The 6,031-nt window shown below is 40.0% G+C and overlaps 1 long non-coding RNA gene across 1 annotated transcript; it reads left to right on the forward strand.

Annotated features, from left to right (window-relative positions):
* Positions 1-2,659: 2,659 nt before the first annotated feature.
* On the forward strand, positions 2,660-5,600 carry LOC112843058 (uncharacterized). Its single transcript, XR_003215173.1, has 3 exons — positions 2,660-2,783; positions 4,533-4,702; positions 5,518-5,600. It is a non-coding gene; the product is annotated as an uncharacterized LOC112843058 (long non-coding RNA).
* The last annotated feature ends 431 nt before the right edge of the window (positions 5,601-6,031 follow it).

Raw genomic sequence — 6,031 nt, forward strand, 5'->3', positions numbered from 1 at the left:
AGATTTATAAGACATAAAGGTATTTGGTATGCACCAATTATGCATTTACATGTATTCTTCATATCTAAAAACAACTCAAAAAAGTCCATATCACAACTAAAATTGAATTATTAATGCTGAGGCCACAGTAGTGTGCAAAAGTTGGAGTAGCCCAAGGCAAATTACATATTTTGTTGGTTATTGAAGTGAAAATAAGAGCCTTTTTCAAAAGGTAACTCACTTAAAATTATCATTTTATGACCCCGTTTCATTTTAATGTAACTCCTTTATGCATATCTAGTTGTTGGGTGATGACACATCGACCCTTCATAATACCGTTTCTGGGCCCAAGCCTTGGATGTGGCTCTCATCTTTTCAAAGTTGCACTACATCCCTTGTTTTTTTTATTATATTGTATTTTATTTATTTATTTTGAATAGATTCCACGTCATCCTAACCCATGCAGCTTCTTATTAGCACTACTTATATGTAGCTTTTAAATGCTTTTAATAACTCAAGATCTACAAAGCAGCCCTAGGGCTCGTGGCATACTGGACAAATCACTGAAAAGACAAATCACTGTCTGGTGTAGATTTTGGTATGGACATCAAGCTTAGGATTATGACTTTTTTGAAGGAAATGAATGAAATGAAACTGAACCCATGCAGCAGGATACCAGTTTGTTATGTTGAGAATCTCTCTCAGACACTTTTGTGCATGCAATTTAGTTCATTTTCAGTGTCTTCTACTTGTTGGATCATAAACGACTTGCAAGTTCTGTATTTCACTGAGAACCCTCCATGTGTGCTGTGTTTACTGTATATTAGCCCAAACACACTGCTGAAGTTAACTATAGTATGGCAGAGTACTCTGTATCAATTAGGGGAATCTCACCAACCCTGCAAACCCTGCTTCATTATTTTTAATTATTGTTTACATATGGAACAAAATCGCCTAAATGAAAGTACCCAAATTACAGCAAGCAGAGCATGGCATTTTGTCTCAACTAACTTCTAAAATGTCTGGATCTCAAAAGTCCTCTCTTTCGTGGATGTCTGGATAATATGCTTGTTTATAACCCCAGGGAGAATAATTTCAGCCATGGTGTTTTTTTTTTTCCTTTAGCAAAATGAAGGCATATTTGGACCCATTAAGGCCTATTATATTAGACCCATGGGACATGCTATTTTTAAACTTTTACCTGTAACATCCACAGTTAAATCAATAATACTCAGTGTTGAACTGTTGATCAGAGAAGTTTGAAATGTATTCTTGTCCTCATCACTAGTTTTGGATAAGATTTGGAAAACTACAGCAAAGCATTACTGTGGCGTGGCACGGCTGCGGGGAAGGTGGACACACCTGAGCTTGATCAGCTCATCACGCCTCCCCTATTAAACGTGCCGGGACCTGAGGAGTTGGTTCTTGTTGTTGTTGTGTATGTGTGGCTGGCAGCTGAAAAGCTGCAGCCAGAGTTGAAAGAGCAGCAATCGGGAATAAATAGTGTTGAAAGAGTGAAATATGTGGTGGGGTCCGTCCTTACTGCCATATTGGTGGCAAAACTTGGGACTTGGAACAGCATCACCACGACTAGCCAAGGGAGGTAGGCTACTGGCCCTAATGGTGGCCAAGCTGGTGGCACGTGCACGGAGGGAGAAGGCCGCAGTGTCCGGTCCGAGCACCAGATAAAACTGATAGCGAGTCTGGCAGCTTGGGTCGGTTCCTGGCCGACAACGCCGCCAGTCCCACTGGCGTTCCTCGACCGCATAGGAGAGGGAGGCAACCCCCATGCCAGTCCATGTTTTCACCAGAGGTCAGTGCGCCACCTGGACCTGCTCTGCCCGAGCCAGAGGTCACCCCAGCAGTGGGACCTGCTCAGCCCGAGCCAGAGGTCGGAGCGCCTGTGGGACTGATGCCTGCCAAGCCGCCTGTGAGCCTTGGCTCACGTCCACGCCTGCTACACCGCTGCATGCCATACGGGTGGCCTCCGGTCAAGCTCTGTCGCCGCCACAGGATATCCGGTCAGCCCCCTGATCCCACTCATGCCTGCCGCTGGTCTATGGGCTGGGGACGCCGATGGTCGCGGCCGATTTTGAGTAGGCTAGGCCGGACGGCTCCCCGGCCTTGGTCGGGCGATAGGGGAATGTGGCAGGGTGTGGTTCGTGGCGCGGTTGTGGGGGAGGCGGACACACCTGAGTTCGATCAGCTCATCACGCCTCCCCTATTAAATGTGCCGGGACTTGAGGAGTTGGTGGTTGTTGTGTATTTATGGCTGGCAGCTGAGAGGTGAAAGAGTGAAATATGTGGTCGGTCCGTCCTTATTGCCACAATTATATTTCTGAACACTTTTGAGCCCCCTGAAATTAAGGAATTGTGTTAAAAAATGCTTTAGTTCCTCACATTTCTATGCTACCTTTTTGTTCAGCCCATTGAATTAAAGCTTAAAATCTGCACTTCAATTGCATATGATTTGTTTCAATTAAAATTCATTGTGGTAATCTACAGAACCAAAATTAGAACAAAGTTGCCTCTGTCCAAACATTTATGGACCTAACTGTATTTCAAAGCTCACTCTTGATTCACTGCTTAAAATTTGCAAAGGAATTATTACTTACAAATTTTGGCCATTAGAGTAACCCTCCAGCCAGATTTCCTATAATTCTGCAGGCATAGGAGAAGTATCTTTTTACAGCCAGATGGTAGTCTGTGAAAGCAGTCGCACACAGCCCAGATAACCACGTCTAACTGGCAGAACAGTGGGAAATGGACTGCGATGCTAATGCTCTTTAAAGTGCTGAATTGCGGTGAGTGGAAATCAATAAATCCAGCTCTAAGCTCTGCATGTCAGTCAACTTGCTCCATCTTAGTAAAGCTACATTTCGAATCAAATTCTGTCTCTGCTAAAATGACTTCGCTGTCAACAGTTATGACAGGTATCAAATTGCCCAGACAGTTGGCTATGTCTGTTTTAGCCAAGCTTATTTTCTTAACTGTGGTGTAGGGACATAGTAATACAGGGCTATATAAGGCTTTTTCCTGTCTCATAGCTAAAGAGCTCTATTTATTTATAGATTTTACATAAACTGAATATATTTCCTGTATGCAATTATCTCACCCCCCTCAGGAATATGGTAAAATGCTAAATGATTTCTAAATTGTGTTCAGTGGACAAGGGAGCATTTATCATATTGAGAGCATTTTTCCCTTCCACACTTTCTCATTTAATGTAGACTTTGAATTGAGGTGTTCTTTTACACTGCTTCTCCCTCTGTCTTCTTCCCCTTAAATTTTCTTCTGAGTGTTCGATGAAATTGTTCATGTATGGAAGCTGTTTTCATGTGAAATATGTTTGCCTTCATCCCTGTGAGCAGATGTTTGGCTGCATTTCCATTAAAAACCTGGTGAGCTGCCTACGCTTTTTTTTCCACTGTCTTTTTCTTCCAAACTCCAGGTTTTATAAAGGACTTCTCACTTTTTCAGCCCAGTGAGGGTTATTCGCTTTTTTTTAATTATTATTATTATTTTTTTATGGGGCAGTTACTTACAGAGTCAGTGATTCAGCAAAAACTGTGAAATAAAATGATGGGAACTTACAATGCTTTCCAGCCCTGGACAAAACACACCCCCAGTGCTATAATACTAAAGGTTGACTTTGATCATGTCATCTTAAAACTCCCCACCAGCACAGCTAACTCTTGAATCCCACCATGCTCCCTGTTTTATCAAGATGTCAACAGTCATCCAAATAATCATTTACTACTGGGTGTTGGCACACCTCCTCGCTGGAAGACAGAGGATTCAGAAATTGAGTCATTAGAAGATAAAGAGCTTACCTTTCCTGGGGTGACAGCTTAGCCTTTGAGTGGACAAACCTATCCGTCATTGTTCATGTCTAACATTTTGTAACTTCAAACAGTTGTCATGAACGGAAACAAAAAGCGTCAAGTAAAATATCTACAAAAGCAAGGACCTGTAATGGCTGTTTGGAATAACTGCTTACTTATTATGCATGCTGCATGTTTTACTCCTTCTCACCATTTTCATTCTCTCCACATGTTCCTTAATGCTCATAATTTTACATACAAAATGGCTGTCGCTTTAATTGATACTCTGGCAAATCTGGGCAAAAGGGACAGCTGGAAATTTGAGAATCAGATCTCACTGCTATTATTAACAAACATATGGTACTCATGGTGGACATGTTCATTGTAAGATACAGTCTTGCTAGCTAATAATACTAATTCTGAAATATTTATTATATGAAATATTTTAATTGCTTTTATACTCAGTCTTCAAAAGGGGAATTGCTTCTAGAACCACAATCAACTTATTAAGACTTTCTGAGACAGACTTAAGCCTTATAGAGTTGACTTACTGTCTTTGTTTTTAAAATGACTGGGATGAATTGATAAGACCTGACTTATCAGACGCATTTGTCATGTTCCTGCACTGGTCTGCCAAATTGTCTGCTTCATTTAAGTGGTAATCAGGTTCCTCCATGGTGTATTCACAAGTTTCTAAGCATCTAATAACTCGGTTTCCTTGTTTCCCAGTGTTCCCTGTGTGGCTGAAAAGTTGCTCCCTAGCATTAACCTTCTCCATCAAGATGTTACATTCCTTCTTGAACTCTTCATCAGAAAACTCACCCCATCAACTCACCTGTCTCACCACCCTCCCATGACTCTGCTTTCTGGTGTCCAAATGTCCTTCCCAGACTGACCAAGTAAGCAATGAAATAGACTCCGAGTAACTCTCTTTGGAACATTTTTGTGGAACTATTGCCAGTGGAATAACTAAGGCTAACCTACCTTTCCTCTCGTTATGGCTCCAGTCCCCATAACTCAAACTGTCTCCACTGTCTGCTTGCTTTAATTCAATGAAACTTTTGAATTTTGAAGCTGTCTGTATTGGGTCCTGCTGTGGACCCCATCATTATTTCAGATGAGTTAAACTTTTCTTGAATGCCTCAGGGCAGGACTTATTCTGAGTGATGTGAGCTACAGATGCTTTAGGCCCTGACACAGATTTGTTTTGATAACTCTAGACTTGACTTGGTCTTTTCATAGTTGACTTAACACTGACTTTTTTCCAGTTACCTCAAAATCGTCTCATATATGCATTAGAGAACTCTGGGTCAGACATACTGAATATTTCAAAGCCGATGTAAACTGTCAGTCAGTGACTGATACTGGCAGAAGATGCTTTGAATTTACAACCAAATATTATAAGCAAAAATAAATATAAATATGATTCTTATCCACATTCTCTCCCATAATATCTAATATTAAGTATTCCACTTGAGTGCTTTGATTCAATTTCAGATGCTCAAACTGTCAATGTATGACTTGATTTCTCAATTACTAAACTAAATTAGTGTCTGCATTTCCACTGAACTACAACCGAGTGCAAAGGCTCATTCTTATGCTGAAGAAGATATACACTCTGCACCATTCATAATTAATTCTTCTTCCTGCTGAACATACTGCTGCTAAAGCAGACTGCATTTGTTGTTAATTTACTTTTTGTTTATCCTTTCAGCTGCTTTTACAGACAATCACCATGGAGAATTGCAGTGCCTTTGTAATGAAACAGAGTGCCTTTCTTACTATATGCAAATTTATTGTATAAAATGTTGTTTTGACATATGAAAGTACAAGTTTGTTTTTCTGTATGACAAATATTACAAAGAAGACTGTTTCAGCTGTAAACTTCTTAAACATTATGTACTTTTCATACTCTCGCTACATTTCTTGAATCCATAGAAAGCTATGTATATAACATTTTGATAAAATGTAAGCAATTCACTCCAGTTACTGGATGTAATATGTTCTCTTGATTATTTTAGCCAAGCTCTTTATTATTTGCCTAAAGGTTGACTGATTGTAGCATTTAGCCATAACTGTAGCATGCAAAAATATTGACTTTTATAAATACAGCACCCTTTTTCAATAATTTCTCAGCAGTAACAGTCTTCAATATTCACATTTTCTATTGAAAGTATACCATTTTAATTAAAAAAATTAATCATCTTAATTTCTTGGTAGCAACACAT

The sequence above is a fragment of the Oreochromis niloticus genome, linkage group LG19, assembly GCF_001858045.2.
Source record: "Oreochromis niloticus isolate F11D_XX linkage group LG19, O_niloticus_UMD_NMBU, whole genome shotgun sequence".
In the NCBI taxonomy this organism is placed as follows: domain Eukaryota; kingdom Metazoa; phylum Chordata; class Actinopteri; order Cichliformes; family Cichlidae; genus Oreochromis; species Oreochromis niloticus.